The sequence below is a fragment of the Hypanus sabinus genome, chromosome 1 (genome assembly GCF_030144855.1).
Source record: "Hypanus sabinus isolate sHypSab1 chromosome 1, sHypSab1.hap1, whole genome shotgun sequence".
In the NCBI taxonomy this organism is placed as follows: Eukaryota; Metazoa; Chordata; class Chondrichthyes; order Myliobatiformes; family Dasyatidae; genus Hypanus; species Hypanus sabinus.
The window spans coordinates 191,156,733-191,180,144 of record NC_082706.1 but is presented as its reverse complement, the minus strand read 5'-3'; the positions used below and the strand labels follow the sequence as shown (position 1 = coordinate 191,180,144).

Genomic DNA, 23,412 nt, shown 5'->3' with positions numbered 1-23,412 from the left:
CTCAACCCCTGTTCCCGGCCATCTCCCTGTAACCTTTGATACCATGTCCAATCAAGAAACTATCAATCTCTGCCTTAAATACACCCGGCCTGGCCTCCACAGCTGCGTGTGGCAACAAATTCCACAAATTCACCACCCTTTGGCTAATGAAATTTCTCTACATCTCTGTTTTGAGAGGGTGTCCTTCTATCCTGAGGCTGTGCCCTCTTGTCCTAGACTCTCCCACCATGGGAAACATCCTTTCCACATCTACTCTGTCTAGACCTTTCAACGTTCAATGAGATCCCACCCCCTCCCCCCATCCTTCTGAATTCCAGCAAGTACAGAACCAGAGCTATCAAACGTTCCTCAGTTGATAAACCTTTCATTCCTGGAATCATCCTTGTGAACCTCCTCTGGACCCTCTCCAAAGTCAGCTCATCTCTTCTAAGATGAGGGGTCCAAAACTGTTCGCAATACTCAAGGTGAGGTCTCACCAGTGCCTCGGGATCATGTCCTTACTCTTGTATTCCAGACCTCTTGAAATAAATGCTAGCATGACATTTGCCTTCCTCACCACCAACTGTACATGAAAGTTAACCCTAAGGTTGTTCTGCACAAGGACTCCCAAGATCCTTTGCATCTCAGATTTTTGGATTTTCTTCCCATTTAGAAAATAGTCTGCACATTTATTTCTTCTACCAAAGTGCATGACCATGCATTTTCCAACATTGTATTTAATTTGCCACTTTCTTGCCCATTCTCCTGATCTGTCGAAGTCCTTCTGCATGCAGACTACCTATTTCATCAACACTGCCTGCCCCTCCACTAATCTTTGTATCATCTGAAAATGTGGCAACAAAGCCAGCTATTCCATCATCTAAATCATTTATACACAGCATAAAAATAAGTGTTCCCAACACCAACCCATGTGGAACATCACTAGTCACTGGCAGCCAACCAGAAAAGGATCCTTTTATTCCCACTTGCTGCCTCCCACCAATCAGCTCTAACCATGTTAGTGGCTTTCCTGTACTACCATGGGCTCTTAGTACCAGCCTCATGTGTGGCAGCTTGTCAAAGGCCTTCTGAAAGTCCAAATATACAACATCCACTGCATCCCCTTTTTCCATCCTAACTGTAATCTTCTCAAAGAATTCCAACAGGTTCGTCAGGCAGGATTTTCCCTGAAGGAAACCACACTGACTTTGTATTATCTTGTTTTGTGTCACCAAGTACTCCATCACCTCATCCTTAACAATTGACTCCCACATCTTCCTAACCACTGAGGTCAGGCTAACTGGTCTATAATTTCCTTTCTGCTGCCTTCCTCCTTTGCTACTTTGCATCTCTACTTTCTGCGAAGGCTGAGAAAAGTCCATCTTCCACCCCCCATCCTCACCACATTCTACAGAGAGCATTGAGAGCATCCTGAGCAGCTGCAAGACTGCCTGGTTCGGGAATTTCACCGTCTCGGTTTGCAAGATCCTGCAGCGGATAATGAGATCAGCAGAGAAGATCATCGGGGCCTTTCTTCCCTCTATTAGACATTTACACCACACGCTTCACCCCCAAAGCTAACAGTAATGTGAAGGACCCCACGCACTCCTCACACAAACTCTTCTCCATCCTGCTGTCTGGCAAAAGGTACCAAAGCATTCAGGCTCTCACGACCAGACTGTGCAAGTTTCTTCCCCCAAGCCATCAGACTCCTCAATACCCAGAGTCTAGACTGACATCTACATCATTTATTATTACGGTAAATTCCGGACTATAAGCCGCTACTTTTTTCCCACGCTTTGAACACTGCGGCCTATACTACGGTGCGGCTAATGCATGTTTTTTTTTTCATGCCGCCAAAAACATTTTGCCTCGTAACAGTAGACCAATAAAATTGATGAGTAGTTCACAGAGGTCCAATGAAATTGTACGATAAATCAAGCGCACTTTCACAATTAAATTATTGTAAATCAGTCATTTGTACTCACCCTCATCAACATGGAAAACACTCGAAGAAAAGCATATGATGCAGCTTTTAAGTTAAAGGCGATCAATCTGGCGGTTGAAGAAGGAAATCGAGCTGCTGCACATAATCTTGGCATAAATGAATCGACGGTGAGACGGTGGAGACGCCAGCGTGAAGAACTGAGTCAATGCAAAAAGACGACAAAAGCTTTCAGAGGTAATCATTGCAGATGGCCCGAACTTGAAAACTTTCTTGAAGACTGGGTTAACACACAGAGAGCAGGCGGCCGCGGTGTTTCCACCGTGCAGATCAGACTGAAGGCTAAAGCAATCGCCACCAAAATGAAAATCGAAGATTTTAGAGGTGGGCCATCGTGGTGTTTTACCCTGTCCATCAGGGTACACACAACTCTGTGTCAGCAGCTCCCACCCGACCACGAGGAAAAGCTTGCTAACTTCCGCACATTCACTCAAACAAAGATAGCGGAGAATTCCATCGGGCCAGATGATATCATAAATATGGATGAAGTACCTTTGACGTTTGACCTGCCTCTCACTCGGACTGTTAATAAAAAAGGTGACTCGTCCATCACACTGAAAACAAGTGGCCATGAGAGAACGCATTTTACTTGTGATCTGAGCTGCACAGCATCCGGACTAAAGCTTCCACCGATGGTGATTTTTAAGCCGCTGACAATGAAAGTTCAGTGAATGCTGCCATCAAGAGTACAAACTCAATTCCAGCTGTGATTCCTGGGGGCACCACGAAGTATTTGCAGCCACTGGACAGCAGCGTGAACCGGGCATTTAAAGTGGCGCTGCGCGTTGAGTGGGAGGCTTGGATGACGAGCGGCGATAAATCCTTTACCAAAACAGGACGCATGCGAAGAGCATCTTTAACTCAAGTCTGCCAGTGGATCCTAAATGCGTGGAGCCGTGTCACAACATCCACCATCACCAGCGTGTTTCGAAAGGCTGGACTGCTGCGTGATGAAGAGGACCGCGTGCGCTCAAGTGAGAGCGACAACGAAGAGACTGAAGTGAGTGACGAGATCCTGAGGTTATTCAATTCGGACACTGAAGAAGAGGACTTTGATGGTTTTAGTGTGCAGGAGGAAGATGAAGAAGGCGATCAATAATTTTTCCTGGTAGGCTGCAGTATATATATTTTTTTTACCAGTCGTTAGGAGATATTGGAATGTTGTTCGTGCACTGTTCAGTAAAATAGTATACGCAACGTAATTTGTGTGTTACCGATACGTATGTATATTTAAAAGTAGCTGTGTTACAGGCACTGTTCGAAAAAAAGCATTTGCAATATATATTTGTTTATGTTACCATACGGATTTAATTAAAAGTTAAAAAATCCTCACGTGTAATATCTTTCTGTGTAAATATCTCATATTACAAAGTGGGACACCTGCGGCTTAAAATCCGGTGCGGCCTGTACAAGTACAAAATTGATTTTCTTTCTAAAATTAGAGCGTGCGGCTTTTAATCAGGTGCGCTCTGTAGTCCGGAATCTACGGTATATTGTAATTTGTCCTCTACAGTGCCTATTGTTTTGTTTATTAATTATTGTACTGCCCTGCACTGTTTTGTGCACTTTATGTAGTCCTGTGCAGGTCCATAGTCTAGTGCAGTTTTGATGTTGTTTTATGTAGTCTAGTGTAGTCTTGTGCTGTCTCACATAGTCTAGTGTAGTTTTGTGTCGTTTCATGTAGCACCAGGGTCCTGGAGGAATGTTGTTTCGTTTTTACTATGTACTGTACCAGCAGTTTATGGTTGAAATGACAATAAACTTGACTTGACTTAAAGAGTGAGGTGATATTTACAATTTTTCAGTCCTCTGGGATTATGCCAGAGTCCAATGAGTTTTGAAAGATCATTCTAATGTCAGCACAATCTCTAACGCTACTGCTTTCAGAACCTTAGGATGTAGTTCCTCTGGTCCGGGTGACTTATGTACCTTTAGGTCTTTTAGCTTTTTGAGCATCTTCTCCCTTGTAATAGAAACTGCACCCACTTCTCTTCCCTCACACACTACAACATCAGGCATGCTGCTAGTGTCTTTCACAGTGATGCAAAATACTCATTTAGTTCATTTGCCATCTCCTTGTCCACCATTATTATTTCTCCTGCCTCATTTTCTAGCGGTCCTATATCCACTTTCATTTCCCTTTTATTTTTAGCATACTTGAAAAACTTTTACCATCCACTTGGATATTATTTGCTAGCTTGCTTTCATATTTCATCATCATGACAACTAAGCAACATGTTTACACTCACAACTTTTCACAAAGTAGTCTTAGATATTTATGGAAACAATAAGTGAAACAATCTCCTTCAAAAAGATGTGCAAGTTAACCAGATTAGGCCTAATTAGGAAACAAGTGTGTCACTGACGTTGCATTGTAAGTTCAGACGGTACCTCAGAACTGCTGCAAAATAATAGGAATAAAGTAAGCTAACATATCAGATGAATTGTAAGGTTATTATAAACAAAATAATAAATAGACAATAGAAGCACCTGCTGAACATGAAGAACATTGATGACTGATGGTGTTTTATTGTGACCCTGACCAAATGGGTTACTTGTGAAGCCAGAGTACTTGTAATATGGTTTTGGAAGCATTTACAATGACTTTGCCCAAATCCTCGTGTAACTACTTGACCTATGATTGGATACTTTTGATGTGTTGGCAGAGAACGTATTTTTATCAAAGAAGAAAATGTGGAGAATTATGTCAGCAGCCACATTAGATTACAATCACAAGCAAGAGAAATTCTGCAGATGCTGGACGTCCGAGTAACACAGACAAAGTGCTGGAGAAGCTCAGCAGGCCAGGTGGCATCTGTGGAAAAAAGTACAGTTGACGTTTTGGGCCGAAACCCTTCGGCAGGACTGGAGGAAAGCTGAGGAGTAGATTTAAAAGGTGGGGGGAGGGGGGAGAAACACCAGATGATCAATGAAACCTGGAGGGAGAGGGCAGGGGTCGCTCCCTATACAACTCCTCTGTCCATTCGTCCCTCCCTACTGACCTCCCTCCTGGCACTTTTCCTTGCAAGCAGGACAAGAGCTACACTTGCCCCTAGACCTCTTCCTTCACTGCCATTCAGGGTCCTAAACAGTCCTTCCAGATGAGGCAACACTTCACCTGTGAGTCTGTTGGGGTCATTTACTGTCTCTGGTGTTCCTGGTGCGGCCTCCTGTACATCGGTGAGACCCGGCATAGATTGGGAGACCGCTTTGCCGAGCAACTGGTCCGCCGGAAGAAGCGGGATCTCCCAGTGGCCACCCATTTTAATTCCACTTCCCATTCCCATTCCAATATGTCCATCGATAGCCTCCTCTACTGTTGTGATGAGGCCACACTTAGGTAGGAGGAGCAACACCTTATATTCTGTTTCCAACCTGATGACATGAACATCGATTTGTCACACTTCTGGTAATGTCCCCACCCACCTCCCCCTCCACCATTTCCCATCCTCTCTTCCCTCCCTCACCTTATCTCCTTGCCCACCTATCACCTCCCTCTAGTGTTCCTCTTCCATTTTGCTTTCTTCCATGGCTTTCTGTCTCTTTCAGCAATCAACTTCCCAACTCTTTACTTCATCCCCTCCCCTCCAGGTTTCACCAATCGCCGAATGTTTCTCCCTCCCTCCCCTCTCCCCACCTTTCAAAGCTACTCCTCGGCTTTTTTTCTCCAGTCCTGCCGAAGGGTTTCGTCCCGAAACGTTGACTGTACCTTTTCCCATTGGTGCTGCCTGGCCTGCTGAGTTCCTCCAGCATTTTGGGTGTGTTGTTTAGATTACTGTCATTTTTTTTTCTCCTTTAGCTTGGTGTTTCACTCAGCAAAAAGCAATCACTGTTGCCTTGAGAAAGTGCCACTTTCCGCCCACGCACAACAACCTCTCACTCAACATCAGCAAAAATCAAAGAGCCGATTTTTGACTAGAAGAGGATGAAACCAGGGGTCCATGAGCCAGCCCTCATTAGTGGATTGGAAGTGGAGAGCACCAGTAACTTTAAATTCCTTTGTGGCATCATTTCAGAAGATCTTTCTGGGGCCTGTACTTAAGTGCCATTACAAAGTAGGCATGGCACTGCCTCTACTTCCTTAAAGGTTTGTGCAGTTTTAGCTGGTCATCTAAAACTTTGACAAACTGCACAGTGGAGAGAATCCCGACTGGATGCATCACAGCCTGGAATGGAAACACCAAAGCCTACAAAAAGCGGCGGATATAGCCCAGTTCGTCAGAGTCCTCCCCACTGTTGAGCACATCTACAAGGAATGCTGCCACAAGAACCCACAAAATCCTGACCCTGCTCTCTTCTCACTGCTGCCATTGCAAGTAAGATACAGGAAGGAGCATTAGGTCCCACACCAACAGGTTCAGGAACTTATCTCCATTTAAGTATCAGATTATGGACCAGCAGCAGAAGATCATACCAGCATCTACTCCCGCGCCTAATAAAGTGAGCAAAGAGAGTACGTTCATGGTCTTCACCCAGGTTCAATGTGTTGGGCATTCAGAGATGCTGTTCTGCAATCGCTGTTGTAACACAAGGTTATTTCAGTTACTGCTGCCTTCTTGGCACCTTGAACCAGTCTGGACATTCTCCTCTGACCTCTCTCATTAGCAAATCATTTTTGCTAACAGAACTACAGGACTGGATGTCCTTTTTTTTTGTTTTATACACTATTCTCTGTAAATTCTAGAGACTTATGTGTGAAAACCTCATGCGATCAGCAGTTTCTGCGGTTTTTGAACCACCACGTCAGGCACCAACAATCACTCTATGAGCAAAGTCATTTAGATGTGTCAAGATGAGGACACTCTCAGGGTGGAGGAACAATACCTTATAACAATACCATCTGGGTACCCTCCAACCTGATGGTATGAATATAGATTTCTCTTTCCAGTAAACAAACTCCCAACACCCTCCCCTCCTCTATTTCCACTCTAACCTTTTATTTCTTCTCACCTGCCTGTTACTTCCCCCCAGCCCCCTCCTCCTTCCTGTTCTGCTATGGTCGGCTCTTCTTTCTTATCAGGTACTTTCTCCTCCTACACTTGAACTTTCCAGCACCTGCCTTCACCTATTACCTTCCAGCTAACCTCCTTCCCCTCCCCTCCCCACGTTCTTATTCTGGCACCTTCTTCCTTCCTTCTCAATCCTGAAGAAGGGTCTTGGCCCAAAACATCGACTGTTAATTCCTTTCCATAAATGCTGCATGACCTGCTGAGTTCCTCCAGCATTTTGTTTGTATGTGTTGCTTTTGATTTCCAGCATCTGTGGGCTTTCTCAAGTTTGTAACTGAACTTCTTGACCATGTCTGGATGCCTTTATACATGGGTTGGTGCTGCATGATCGGATGATTAGATACTTGCATTAGTGAGCAGGTGTCAAGGTGTACCTAATAAAGTTGCCACAAATATACCCCACATTTTGACTGTGCAAATATACTTTTACGATGAATATCTTCCCAAACAGTTCTGATAAAATATACACCTTTTATGCCAAAGAAACTGAAGGTTTATCCTGATTAACTTGATCTAACTGGTGGCAACCATAAACCTGGCCTTTGATGCTTAAGCAATGGAGAATAATGTTTCCACTGTACTCTGCTCACACCTCATTAATTATTTGATGTCACCCATTGCACCTATTATGTCTGAAGTGAGAGTCAATTTAATTGCCACTTCAAACAGTGTGTAGTGTCCGAGTGAGTATTTAATCATTCAAACTGAAGTCAATTTCCTGGAATAGTAACGCCATTAGTCAGAAACAAATAAGTTGTATATTTCCATTTGCCTCTTAATTATTCCATTCTTACTTTAACGATTGCTTATGCCATTCTTTAACGACTATTGTCCTGTTCCTATATAAATGCCGGGAAGGAATGATAGAGCACAGAACATGCAAAGGCAGTTAGACATGCAAAGGAGTTGCTATTTACATTTATGTTCTTTTAATTGTAAAAGTTATATTGGAGTAGACAGTGAATTCTAATTTGTACCGTAGAAGTTTTAAGTTTAACAAAGGTCTATTTATACATAAGTTAAAAAAAAACTTGGCAGCAGTCATTCAGAGCACTTTCTTGATAAGGGATTCAAGGACAGACCAAAATCTACGCCATGACCTTCATCTGCGTCAGTGCTAACTAGTCCTTTGCAGCTGTACTCAGCCATACTTAACTGTTCAATTGCTAGATTATACAGCATCCGGATCCAAAAGTACAAATATTTTGGCAACATTTGTGCACTTTGATGTGATGGTGAGTAACATAATTGACAAAAGAATGATGTTGAAGAGAGTTAGGTTTACACCGAAAGAAAATGCATCAATCATGAGACAACTTTCTTAATCTCCTTTCCAAAGACATATTATACAATACATGATTCTGCTGAAATTAGATGTAATGACCTTTTATAAAATTTTACTTTTGATTCAATATCCTATTAAGTATGATGTTTAATATCACTAGATGGGCCAAAGGGCCTGTTTCTGTGCTGTACATTTCTATGACTCTACGACTGTGATATTTTTGTTATAATTTTGCCCTGATTGACTATGAAAATTAATTGTGATTATAATGTGAACAGTTTAACCACCCTTCTTGTTATATACAAAATGCAAATTTTAACTGAGGCAAGGAAAGAACTTGTTTTCAAATGATTAAACAATCCTGTTAACAGGTTTAAAGGTCAAGATCTTTGCTGTAATATGGTGCTATTCACTCACATCCTTCATGGTATATTGAAGCAAAGGGAACAGTGTTTGTGTAGACTTTGTAATTGTTCTGGGTTTCTCATAAAAAGTAATGTCCAAAAGCATGTATGATCCTTTAAAATGACAATGCTGAAAGTCAGAATGCCTCAGTATTGCGCCTCAAAAGTATACAGATAATTAGATAGAGAATTTATTTATCTACATTTTAACAAACCACTTCAGGTTTAATATAAAAAGGAAATAACTAGATGTATAGTCCATATCCGACATGTCAGAGGAAAGTGTGTGATGCTTTGCAACGCCAGTGATCCAGGTTCAATTGTTGCACAAGAAGCTTGTACGTTCTCCCCATGACCGCACTGGTTTCCTCCAGGTGCTTCAGCTTCCTCCCACAGTCCAAAGATGAACAGGTTAGTATTAGTTTGTAAGTTGTGGACATGTTATGTTGGTGACACTTGTGGGCTCAGATTTCATGGTATGTTTCAATGTTTTAATGTATCTATGACAAAAAATGTTAATTTTTACTTACAGTGAATGCATCTCCACATCCTTTGATCATGTTATATCAACACTCTGAGCCTGTACTTGCAAAAGCCTTCAGGGCGTTAATGCAGTGAAATGTGGGATACCCTAAATAGTCCTCTGTGTGAGGAACGTTGAGCCAAATCAACAAATAGCTCTCAGCCCTCTGCTCAGCTTGTTTTAGAATTTTGTACATGCTTGGCCAAACATGGAAGTCAGAGATGACCTGAAGGTTAGATGTTGGAGACTCAAAGCTGCCACTGGACTCACCATGGGTGTTCCGGGAAGAAGGGATGGATGGATGTCACGGCTGGTCCCTCATCCTTGTGCCAAGGTGGACAGATGAAGGATCGATGGTTCCATTTGTTTAAATGAGGTCGCCTGCCTGTGAAGGAAGGTAAAGGCAGGTAAGTGTTGCTGAGGGTTCTTTTACAGTGAATAAATGTATTAGGGGAAAAATGACAACATTAGATATGCACCAGTGGTTAGCGTCAAACAGGCTGAAGAGTTCAACTGGAATTTATCCTCAGTCTGGGCATATTGATGTCCTTCTGTTGTGTGTAAGCTCCAAATTTGAATGAATCATCCTCCACAATTTCTCCTTTATTTTCTTCACCCACAATGGGATCCCGGCACCAATCACATCTTCCTTTCTTCCCAACCATTCCAGTATTCTGAAGGAAATGCTGGATTAGGATGTAGAATTGTTCTTTGCTTCTTCATGCACTAAGATTTCCTATACCAGTGCCTTTGATATGCCTTTCATTTTCCCTAAGTGTACTTGCCCATCCAGCATAACTAAAAAAGCTTACAGTGGCGTCTGTTCTATTCCCTGTTCCTCTGCTCCTTCACTCCAAAAGCAAAAATGGAGTTCCCCTTCCACTCTACCAGCCTTCACATTCAACGATCATTCTACACATTTCTCACCACCTGCCACAAACAGATGCAACACACACAAAATGCTGAAGGAACTCAGTAGGTCAGGAGAATCTAAGGAAATCAATAAACAGTCGACTTTTTGAGCCAAGACCTTCCAGATGCATGTCTCCCTCCCTCTTCTCCCCTTTCCACATTCTGAAGGAACCACTCCCTCACTGACTCCCTGGTTTACAATTCCATCTCCACCAACAGCCGATGTCTGACTCACAGCACTCTCCCATGCAATGCCTGCTCTTTCACATCTTTCCCTTCCACCCCCAAAGACCTAAACTCTCCTCCCAGGTGAAGCATCTTGTGTTTATTCCAGTTCAGTGTACTGATTTCGGTATTCTTGACATGGTATCCCTACAAAGGAGAAACCAAATACAGATCGGGTGACTGTGCGGATTTCCATCACTTGCTCTGTTTTGTATCTCATGGTCCTAGCATTTATTTTTCTCCTGCTCTGTTCTCATTAACTTCCCTCAAATTCTCCCTCTCCCAGACAGACCAGATGCTTTAGCACACCTTTGGCATCCTCTTCCAGTCAGTTTTGCTTCCACATCAGTGTCTCTTGATTCCCATTCTGTGATGGACACTCCTTTTGTTGCCTCCACCTCTTTGCATCTTAAACATGCATCTTTCTGTCTTAGTATTCCTGATGAAATGTTATTGAACAGATACATTGACTCCATCCAACTGATGCTGCCTGACCCGCTGAGTATTTCCCACATGTTCTGTTTATTTTCCCCATTAAATGCCTGGCAGCATTACTGTTATCAAACTGTGAGATTTAATGCTTATTTTAGGATACATCGACAGTCTCATTAAAAATTTAAATGAGTTATTCTACATAAGATAGCAACATGCTTGACAGTACCAGCAACATGGGTTCAAATCTGTAAAGGGTTAAAAGTTCTTCCCGAGACAATGTGGGTTTCCTCAGGACGCTTTGTTTTTTTCCCACAGTCCAAGGATGTACAGGTTGGTAGGTTAATTGGTCATTGAAAATTGTACTGTGATTGCTTACTTACTTACTGCCTATTACACTGTTGGCGTTCAAGTGGTAATGAAGGCCCTTCATCTCCGGTTTCCTTCATCATGTCAGTAGCTTCCTCTCAGTTTTCACCACTGTCAGTCATGCAAGTGCCTCTGCAATACCGTCACACTCAGATGTAGGAGGATTCTTCATTGCTGCTTCCGTGACAATTTTGTTCTACCACTCAGGTTTGTTAGCCCTGAGCTGAACCCCCTGAACCTGGAGGGCCGGTGGACCTTTCTTTGTCTGGCCTCTACCCTTTGACCTGTTTGGCATAGGTGACCCTGCCAAGAGGCGAAGTGTGAAGCCCTGACGCCTGTCAGCCTAGCTCTCCGGGTCATTGAGGCACACAAGCCCCAGACCATGACAAGGTTGTGGTCCTCTTGAAGGTGTTTCCATGATTAAGCTACAATTAAATCAGTGGATTTCTGGGTGGTGCAGCTTGAAAGGCCGCATTGGCCTATTCTGCAATTTGCCTCAATAAAATAAAAAAAATAACCATAATAAGGAGTTTTAACACCTATTATGCATTTCTTGGTACTTCCCAAAGCAGGTGAATTATACTAAGAAAATTCCTGCCCACAACATAATTATCAGAGGAAGAAGGGAAAAGTTAATTCACAGAAAAATTAACCTAGGAGTTTTATTCTCAGTGGAGAATTGCCAAATTAGGTTGCTGTAGGACTATATTGTTTTTCTAAAGCGCTGGCGAGTTCACACATTTCAATATTATTTCTGGCTGAAGTGACTTGTTTTTCAATATAAAAGCCTTGCGTTCTCGGTTTTGTTTTGTTTTAGAATACGAATAGACATGTTATAACAATGATGCCATCATGTGCTTTTCTGTGGTCACCAGGAAATAAGTACAGTTAGAGTTTTAAAGGTAACAGAATTCTTGGAAATTATTGGTTGTACTTGCCTGTTGGGCAGACCATTTTTTTTTCTAAATTGCCATCAACGTGAAATGCAGTTTGGAGCAAGATTCTTTATAGTCACCCCTTTTAATCTGAAACTTATCACCCTGACCTGACTGCTGAAGGTCACTTTCTTAGATACTGAGTGAATTATTGAATAAGAGTATTTATTTTGAATTGAATCTTATTGTGGAAGTATTACTTCTTCTTTTGCACATTGATTATTTGTCAGTCTTTCCATGTCATTTTTCATTGATTTTATTGTATTTCTCTTTCTGCTGTGAATGCTTGCAAGAAATTGAACCTCAAGGTAGTATATGCTGACATATGTAGTACAGATCAAAGCAAATCATATCAAATTTAATTACCATTTAACCGTACATGAATACAGCGGAACAAGACAGCATTCCTCTGGGGCCAAGGCGCAAAGCAGACACAGCACATTCAAAATAGCAAGAAAAAAACCATAGTCATGGAAGAAAACACATGTATAGTCCAAAAGCCTGAGCGAAATGTCCTGCAATCCAGCCTGTCATTCCACCAATCAAACACTGGAGGGCAGCCCTGATAGGAGACATCAGCCTCCAACCGAGCACGGACACCACGCTACACCACCTCTGTTATATCCTCCCTGGGCTGCAGCAGCAGGCAAACGGGTGGTTGAGGCCTAGTCCTTGCTATAACTGAGGGCACGCTGCTGCCTCACTGGCTGTTGCCCCCTCAAACAAGAGAAATAGGCCTGGGGCATCTTACATTATCAAGGTAACCTAACATCTTTGACAATAAATTTCCTTTGAACTTTGAACCTAGTCCAGATTGGTGGGATTTAAACTTATTTTCTCTCTCAGCTTGCTGTGAAGAAAGACTTCAGCAGCAAATGAATTTGTCTTCAGCTTATTTCCTGTTGAATGTGAGTTAAAGTCTTTAATTCAGTATTATTTTGGTGTCATGTTGAGATTTTTGTCTTGATGTGACGAAGTGTAATCTTGAATAAAAATCTGCCATTGCTGGTGGTTCCCATGTATCAGATTGTTTTTCTGTTGGCAACAGTCTAAACATCACCACTGGGAAGCTCACTAATGATTCATTTCTTTTTAAAGTTAACATTCAATGGGAGTCATGAACTGCCTTTCCTTTTTTACTTAATAAATCATGAACTTATTAATTAGAAAAGAATCTTGGCAGTCAAAGCTCCTTAAGTATCAAATTCCATGCATGTATTTACATAAGTTAGTATGATGATTTGCCTGTTTCAGATTTTTGGCATCATAAATGAACTTTGGATAAATGCTGAATATATTACAAAGGAAAGAGCAATGTAAAGACAGAATGGGACTATCTACGACAATGGTTAGTGCAGGAAATGGAAAATGCAGTGTTGTTTCTAAGCTCAAGGTCAAGTTATTTAATTACAGTGTTTGACCTGACTGGGCATCCTAAATAGTTCAATCATCAATACTGACATCCATGTTTTTGATAAACAAAAAAAATACTAAAATTGGATTACATGACGTTGGTGCAGAATGGAGCTGCAAACGGGAGATCAACTCAATATCCACATTATCAACTTCCTAGTTGCTTTTCAGCAGCCATCTTCTTTAAGTAGTTTTGCATTAAATGTAAAATGGGTGAAGAAAGTCAAGGTGGATAGGTTTCAGGATAAAGGGAAGTGTCTACTTACAGGAGGATCTTGTAATCTTTGCATGATCAAAAACAAGATCCATCTTTCTGGAAATGGTGCCCCAAAAGAGCAATTTTTTTGTGAAAATGTATATTTTAATTAGTTTTCTCTTGTGGTCTCTTAATTGGAAATGATCTAGAACATAGAAATCTACAGCACATTACAGGACCTTCGGCCCACAATGTTGTGCTGACCATGTAACCTACTCTAGAAATTGCTTAACATTTCTGTAGTGCATAGCCTTCTATTTTACTAGGCTCCACATATCTATCTAAGAGGCTCTTAAAAGACCCTATTGTATCCACCTCCACCACTGCTGCTGATAGTGCATTCCACTCTCTGTGTGAAAAGCTTACCCCTGACATCCAAGCACCTTAAAACTATGCCCCCCTCATGTTAGCCATTGTTATTTTGTGAAATCAGTTTTAATTTATTTGGTTGGTATTAGAACTATATGATATTCTGTGTTGAAATGGTGGGACTTGCCCACCCCGACTCAGGTGCCCAGAAACATCCAGAAGGAAACCAGCTTATGATGGGGTTCTGCATTCTGATTTTAAAAAATGCCTCATAATTTTGAGTGGAAAAGTAAAGGCCTAAGACTATGATCACAATCTAGCCATAACGCATAAACCATAAAATAGAATGTACCTTTGCTCCATTCACCACAAAAACCACCTTTTCAATTCAACTTCCCATTCCCATTCCAACATGACAGTCAGTTCAAGGCCATTTCTACTACCACAATGAGGAGTTGGAGGAGCCACATCTTGTATTCCATCTGGGTAGCCTCCAACCTGATGGCATGAACATTGAATTCTCTAAATTCTTGTAGTCATCCCAATTCCTCCTTCTGACTTTTTCCATTCCCTATTCTGGTTCTCCTCTCATCTCTTCCCTTCTCCTCGCCTGATCATCACCCCCCTCTTCCTTCTTTTTCCCCTACAGTTCACTCACCTCTCCTATTAGATTCCTTCTTCTTCAGGCCTGTACCATCTATCACCTCCCAGTTTCTTACTTCACCCCCACTCTTCCCCCACCCATCATTCCACTCACCTGGTTTCACCTATCACCTGCCAGTTTATATCCACCTTCTTAGTCTGGCTTCTTCACAATTCCTCTCCATTCCTGATGAAGAGTCTCAGTCCAAAATATCCACTGCTTATTTCCTTCCATGGATGCTGCCTGGCCTTCTGAGTTCCCCCAGCATTTTGTGTGTGTCCCTAGAGTAGAATGTGTTATTTAACTCAGAGAACCTTTTTATGCTCTGGAGAGCAAGCTAAAGAAATTATTCAGAAATTGTTACACATCATCAAAATCGGCCAGGTGTGTACAGATACCACCTGCTTGATTTTCTAGGTTCCTGCACACATTCCTATGATGTTCATGAACTGTGAGGCTTCACAATTCATCAGTACTTGAGTAGATTCTCTAGCATTAGATATTTTCATGTACCTTGCCTGCTACCTCTTATGATTTAAGCCTCAGCAATGACTGAGATTGTAATTTGATTCAGAATCATAGTTGAGACTAATGACAAGCAAGGGAAAATCTGCAGATGCTGGAAATCTGAGCAACACACACAAAATGCTGGAGGAGCTCAGCAGGCCAGTCAGCATCTGTAGAAAAGAGTACAGTTGATGTTTCGGGCCGAGACCCTTTGCGGGATAGTTGAGACTAATCCTGCACTTCTCTGATGTCCACAAGTGTCAGACAGCAATCAGGAGTGCTAAACCTTGATGATTTCCTGTGCCTTTTGGAGACTTAAAAGCCAATTGTGTAACTTAATTTGGTTGCACATGTTACTATAATATCTCAACAAATGCCACAGGTCTGATCCAGGTGGTTTCTGGTAACAGGCAGGGATCTCAATAATATATGGAAATCCACGTTTCCAATATCATCATTCACACATCTGCCCAGGTGCCATTGACAGTTTTTTATTACTGTTCACAAACCAGAGACAATATAATCCAACAGGTGCCCATTTTTAGCAGTACTTGGGACCCACAGCTGCAATTAGCTACTCACATCTTACTTTCACCATGGAAGCTTCCAGTTCCAAGTCCTTGCTAGTGTAGAAAAAAAATCCCACATTCTAAAACTCTGTTGCTCTGTTTCACTCACACCACATACATCTGTCCTTCTTAAAGTCCTTAAAAGAAGATCCCAACTGTATTTTTGCTGTCTGAACTGAGGACTGTCTACATAAAGCACCATTAGCTTAGTATCTTGGTTAAATGCAAACATGATTAAGCTGTCAAAGTTGGTCATGCCTCCTGCTGATCATCATAGAGTGAGTGAAATAGATGACATGCAAGCCCATCCTTTCTCCTTTATTCTGACATTAGTTCCATATTCAGTGGAGCCAGTGTTATTATCCAACACAAAGGGCATGACTGAATTTCAGTTGTCGGTTCCCGGGTGAATCATCAGCTAAAAACAATGCACAGATCAACGCATTCTTGATTTCTGCACCTGAACATTGCAACTCAGAAGTCAAGAATGTAATGTTGGCACATCAGACTATGTCAGCGCTATCGATTCAATTCACAGATGCTGTTGGCCTCTACATTGCCCAATTGGTGCAGGGATACCTGATGTCCCACTCCACTTCTGATCTCAGCAGAGCTGAGTCGAGATCTTGAGTGTCAGGCTATTCAGCTTCACACCACAGTTGGTGTGACCTCTTCCACCTGAACGAGGTAACCGATCTGATTATAAATTTAACAGTGGGTAATTGTTTTCCTTCTGTTCTTATACTGTGAGTTCACCCCCAGGAATTATTTCAATACTTTTTAAAAAATCAATATATTGACAAGCCAGCTGTTATCTGAATGGAATAGATAGGCAGACAGATTAGAGAAAGAAGTAAAAGGGATGTCATAGTGGGTGACTTTAACTTCACTCATCCTGACTGGGACTTCTTTAGTGCAAGAGGCTTAAATGGGACCGAAGACCGAATTTCTTTAGTACATCTAAAAAGCTTCCTTGAAAAAAAAACATGAATATTCCAACTAGAGGAATGAACATATTGGATCTCATTCTGAGAAATGAGCCCAGTCTTTCAGTGGGAGAGTATTTTGGAACAGTAATAGCAGCTCCATAAATTTTAGGATATTTATGATGAAGGAAGAGTCTGGATCTTGTGGGGAAAGTACGACATTGGGAGAAGACAATTCTGATATTATTAGACAGAAGCTAGGGAGAGTTAATTAGGAGCAGCTGATATTAGGCAAGGCCACATCTGATACATTGGAGTTGTTTAAAGGTCACCTGATTGGCGTTAAGGACTGCCCAATGTTCTAGTAAGAAAGAAGGATAAGTACGACAATATAAGGGAACATTAATGTGGAGCAAGGTTATAAATTTAGTTGAAAAGGCAATGGAAGGTTTTGGAAGCTAAACTCAGACATGGCCCTTGAGGAATATAAACTTAGCTAGGAAAGGATCATGCAGCAGATTAGGAAGACCAAAAAAGGACTATAGAATGTCCCTGGCAATCAGGATTAAAGGGAATCCCAAAGCGTATTGTCTCAAAAACAATAAGACCATAAGGGAGCAGAGATAGCCCAGGAAATTATAGTCTTACTTCAGTGGTTGGTAAGTTGATGAAGAAGATCCTGAGAGGCAGAATTTATGAATATTTAGAGAGGCATAATATGATTAGGAATAGTCAGCATAGCTTTGCCAAAGGCAGGTCGTGCCTTACGAGCCTGATTCAATTTTTTGAGGATGTGACTAAACACACTGATGAAGGAAGAGCAGTAGATGTGGTGTATATGAATTTCAGCAAGGCATTTGATAAGGTACCCCATGCAAGGCTTATTGGGAAAGTAAGGAGGCAAGGGATCCAAGTGGATATTGTTTTGTGGATCCAGAACTGGCTTGCCCACAGAAGGCAAAGGGTGGTTGAAGATGGGTCATATTCTATATGGAGGTCGGTGACCAGTGGTGTGCCTCGGGGATCTGTTCTGGGACCCCTACTCTTTGTGATGTTTATAAATGACCTGGATGAGGAAGTGGAGGGATGGGTTAGTAAGTTTGCTGATGACATAAAGGTTGGAGGTGTTGTAGATAGTATGGAGAGCTGTCAGATGTTACAGTGGGACATTGATAGGATGCAAAACTGGGCTGAGAAGTGGCAGATGGAGTTCAACCCAAATAAGTGTGAAGTGGTTCTTTTTGGTAGGTTAAATATGATGGCAGAATATAGTATTAATGGTAAGACTCCTGGCAGTGTGGAGGATCAGAAGGATCTTGGGGTCCGAGTCCATAGGACGCTCAAAGCATCTGCACAGGTTGATTTTGTGGTTACAAAGGCATACAGTGTATTGGCCATTAATTGTGGAATTGAATTTAGGAGCTGAGAGGTAATTTTGCAGCTATATAGGACCCTGGTCAGACCCCACTTGGAGTACTGTGCACAGTTCTGGTCACCTCACTACAGGAAGGATGTGGAAGCCATAGAAAGGGTACAGAGGAGATTTACAAGGACGTTGCCTGGATTGGGGAGCATGCCTTGTGAAGACAGGTTGAGTGAACACGGCCTTTTCTCCTTGGAGCGACAGAGGATGAGAGGTGACCTGATACAGGTGTATAAGATAATGAGAGGCATTGATTGTGTGGATAGTCAGAGGCTTTTTCCCAGGGCTGAAATGGTTGCCACAAGCGGACACGGGTTTAAGGTGCTGGGGAAAAAGTACAGAGGAGATGTCAGGAGTAAGTTTTTTATGCAGAGAGTGGTGAGTGCGTGGAATGGGCTGCTGGCAACGGTGGTGGAGGCGGATATGAGAGGGTCTTTTAAGAGACTTTTGGATAGGTACATGGAGCTTAGAAAAATAGAGGACTATGGGTAATCTTAGTAATTTCTAAGGTAGGGACATGTTCGGCACAGCTTTGTGGGCCGAAAGGCCTGTATTGTGCTGTAGGTTTTCTATGTTTCTATAATACCTTAAGACATAGGAGAAGAATTAGGCCATTAGGACCACCGAGTCAGCCCTGCCATTCAGTCACGGACGATCTTTATTTCCTCTCCTCAACCCTGCTTCCCAGCTTTCTCAGTAACATTTGATTCCATGTCCAATCAATCTTTGCCCTAAATACACCAAACGACCTGGCCTTTCCAGCTGCCTGTGATAAAAAAAATTCCACAAATTCACCACCATCTGGCTAATGAAAATTTTCCGCATCTCTGATTTAAATGGACTCCTTTCTATCCTGATGCTGTGCCCTCTTGTCCTAGACTGCTCCACCATGAGGAACGTCCTTTCCATATCTACACTTTCTGAGCCTTCAAGCATTCAAAAGGTCTCAATGAGATTCCCCCTCATCCTTCTAAGTTCCAGCGAGTACTTACTCAGAGCCATCAAACGTTCCTCGTTTGATAACCCTTTCATTCCTGGAGTCATTCCTATGAACTTCCTCTGGACCCTCTCCAATGTCAGCACATCTCTTCTTAGATGAGGATCCCAAAACTGTTCACAATACTGAAGGTGAGGCCTCACCAGTACCTTATAAGGTCTCAACATCACATCCCTGCTCTTGTATTCTAGACCTCTTGAAATGAATGCTTAATTGCATTTGTGTTCCTCAATTCTGTCTCAGCCTGCATGTTAACCTTTAGGGTGTTCAGGACAAAGACTCCCAAGTCCCTTTGTATCTCAGATTCTGGGATTTTCTCCCCAATTAGAAAATACCCTGCACATTTATTTCTTCTACCAAAGTGCATGACAATACATTTTCCAACATTGTATTTCATTTTCTTGTCCATTCTCCTAATCTGACTATTATGCTTCACCAGCCTGTGTCCTCAGCATTACCTGCCCCTCCACCAATCTTCATATCATCTGCAAACTTGGCAACAAGGACATCTATTCCATCATCTAAATCATTGATATACAGCATAAAAGGAAGCGGTCCCAATGCTAAACCCTATGGCACACTGCTAGTCACTGGTAGCCAACCAGAAAAGGCTCATCAGGCAAGTTTGTCCCTTAAGGAAACCATGCTGACATTGTCCTATCTTGTCCTGTGTCACCAAGTACTCCACAACCTTATCCTTAACAATTGGCTCTGACATCTTCCCAACCACTAAGGTCTGGCTAACTGGTTGATAATTTCCTTCCTGCTGCCTTCATCTGCTCCAGGTGACTTATGCACTTTTAGTTTTTTTTTAGCTTTTTGAGCACTTTCTCCCTGTAACAGTAACTGCACTCACTAGTCTTCCGTCACCTGGCACACTGCTGGTGTCTTCAGCAGTGACGACTGATGCAAAATACTCATTTAGTTCATTTGCCATCTCCTTGTTCCCCATTATTATTTCTCCTGCCTCATTTTCAAGCAGTCCTATATCTACTCTCATCTCTCTTTTATTTTTTACATACTTGAAAAAACTTTTACTATCCACTTTGATATTGTTTGCTAACTTGCTTTCATATTTCATCTTACCCTCCTCATGATTCTTTTAGTTTCTTCCTGTAGGCTTTTTAAAGGTTCCTAATCCTCTATCTTCCCACTAATTTTTGCTTTGTTGTATGCCCTGTCTTCTGCTTTGACATTAGCTTTTTTTCCCATGTCAGCCACAGTTGTACTACTTTGCCATTTGAGTGTTTCTTTATTTTAGGAATGCATCTATCCTGCACCTTCCTCATTTTCCCCATCTGCCTACTTTCCTGTCTCTCCGATACAACATGTAATCTTGGACATTCAGCTCCCAACTACAGCCATCCTTCTGCCACGATTCAGTGATGGCCACAGCATTGTACCTGACAACTTGTGTGCAACAAGGTCATGCACCTTATTTCTTATACTTTGTGCATTGCGATACAGTATAACACTTTGAGTGCTGTATTTGCTACCCATTTTGATTCTGAATCAAATATGCACTGATACTCACTTCAGCTGGCTGCAATTTTGTCCTGTCATCTGCCTGCCCTTCCTGACAGTCTGACTGCATGCTATCTTTGCTTTTTCACTATCTGTCCTATCCTGAGTCCATTCACTCTGTTTTCCACTCCTCTGTCATATTAGTTTAAACCCTTTCCAAAAGCTCTAACAAACCTGGCCCTGAGAATATTGGTACCCTGGGGTTTTGTACAGGTCATACCACCCCAGAAGAGGTCCCAATTATCCAAGAACCTGAAGCCCTGCCCCCTCCACCAGCTCTCAGCTATGCATTTATCTGCCAAATAATCCTTCCTCAGGAACTCTTTGCTTTTTTTTCCTATGTCATTGGTACCAATATGTACCAGGCACCTGACTGCTCCCCCTCCCTCTCCAATATGCTGTGGACACAATCCAAGACATCCCTGACCCTGGCACCTGAGGCAACATACTATCCAGATGTCTCGTTCACGTCCGCAGAATCTCCTGTCTGTTCCTCTGACGATCACTTCTGCTCCCCTCTTCTCCCTCTTTCCCTTCTGCACTATAAATCCATGCTCAGTGCCAGTAACCTGGTCTCCGTGGCATTTCCCTGGGAAGTCATCCCTCACAACGGTATCCAAAACAGTATACTTATTATTGAGGTGAATGGCCATGAGGTTCACTGTGCTCACAGTCCCAGACGTTTTGCTGACAGTCACCAAGCTACCTGCCTTTTGCAGCTTAGGGGCCCTACTTCTCTGTAACTCAGACAGCCTCAGGACGGAGGGGCACCCTTTCAAAACAGAGATGTGGAGAAACTTCTTTAGCCCAGGGCTGGTGAATTTGTGGAATTTGTTGCCACATGCAGCTGTGGAGGACAGGCTGTTGGGTACATTTAAGGCAGAGAGTGATAGGTTCTTGAATGAACATGACATCAAAGGTTATGGGGAGAAGGCTGGGAAATGGGGCTGAGGGGGAGATTAAAAAAAAGGATCAGCCATGATTGAATGGCAGAGCGCACTTGATGGACCAGATGGCCTAATTCTGCTCCTATGTCTTATGGTCTTCTGGTGTATCTCCAATCAATGATCTCCTCAATCTCCCGTACAAGCTGAAGGTCATCCAGCTGCTGCTCCAGATCCCTAACACAATCTTCAAGGAGCTACAGCCGGATGCACTTCACACAGATGTAGTTCCTTGGGAGGCTCCGAGCCCAAGCCTCCTTTAAGCCAAAGCCTGACACTCCACTCTCACCGCTGGCCCACTCCCAACAATGGCTGCTCCACTTGTCCCTTCTGTGCTTTTATTTCGTCCTCTTTGCACTTCTCCTGCCACCGACTGGGCCACTAGAATGACACAGAATGCCCATGCAGCTCTCCTCTTAAACAACTGCCACCGACGTGCCAGAAACCTCCTCTCTGTTCTGCTCCCGTTACTGATTGGGCCGCCAGAATGACTAAGGAGAAGGTAAAACCATTCATGGATAAAAAAATGGAATTTATGTTTGGAGTCAAAGGTTGTAAGCGAGGTACTAAATGATGGCTCTGCATCGGTATTCACCAGGGACATGGAAGATAGTGAAAGCATTATGGAGCATAGCAATGTGCTAGCACAATTTGAGATCAAGAGGCTGTGTCATCTGAGGAGCATTAAGGTGGATGTGTTCCCAGGATCCGATGGGAATGATTCTTGAGTCAAAGCTTCACACTCCCACTCCCAGCAACCGTCACCCTGCATGTCCCTTCTATACATTTATTTACTTCACAGTGCTCTGTTCCCACCGCTGATTGGGCCTCCAGAATCTCCAAATGCCCGTGAAGCTCTCCTTTATAAAAGGCTTCACTGACCTTTATTTATTTATCATTCATTCATTCATTTATAGGATGTAGGCATTGCCAGCTAAGCCAGCATTTATTGCCCATCCCTAGTTGCCCTTGAGAAGATGGTGATGAACTGCCTTCTTGAACTGCTGCAGTTCCTCTACATCAGGGGATGTAGAGTCAGTAAGGATAAAACTGAGAAATTCTAAGGGTAGAAGGGCCCTAATGGGAGTTACCTACAGGCCCCCAAACAGCAGTCTGGATGTCAGGTGTAAGTTGAATGAAGAGTTAAAATTGGCATGTCACAAAGGTAATGATACAGTTGTCATGGGGGATTTCAACATGCAGGTAGACTGGGAGAATCAGAATGGTACTGGACCCCAAGAAAGGGAGTTTGTGGAGTGCCTCCGAGATGGATTCTTAGAACAGCTGGTACTGGAGCCTACCAGGGAGAAGGCTATTCTAGATTTAATGTTGTGCAATGAACCGGATTTGATCAGGGATCTCGAGGTAAAGGAGCCATTAGGAGGTAGTGACCATAATATGATATGTTTTAACCTACAATTTGAGAAGGAGAAGGGAAAATCGGACGTGTCAGTATTACAGTTGAACAAAGGGAACTATGGAGCTATGAGGGGGGAAGTGGCCAAAGTTCAATGGAACAATACCCTAGGCAGGGAAGACAGTGGAACAACAATGGCAGGTATTTCTGGGAATAATGCAGAAGATGCAGGATCAGTTCATTCCAAAGAGGAAAAAAGATCCTAAGGGGAATAAGGGGCGGCCATGGCTGATGAGGGAAGTAAAGGACAGTATAAAAATAAAAGAGAAGAAGTATAACATAGCAAAGATGAGTGGGAAACCGGAGGACTGGGAAGCTTTTAAAGAGCAACAGAAGATAACAAAAAAGGCAATACGCGGAGAAAAAATGCGGTACGAAGGTAAACTAGCCAAGAATATAAAGGAGG

General features: G+C 42.6%; 1 long non-coding RNA gene across 1 annotated transcript in view; it reads left to right on the top strand.

Annotated features, from left to right (window-relative positions):
- Positions 1–8,984: 8,984 nt before the first annotated feature.
- The window catches only part of LOC132384331 (uncharacterized), a 42,308-nt gene continuing 27,880 nt past the window's right edge, over positions 8,985–23,412 (top strand). The window contains exons 1-2 of the long non-coding RNA XR_009508866.1: positions 8,985–9,093; positions 9,215–9,612. This is a non-coding gene — a long non-coding RNA (uncharacterized LOC132384331). The remainder of the gene's footprint in view (positions 9,094–9,214; positions 9,613–23,412) is intronic.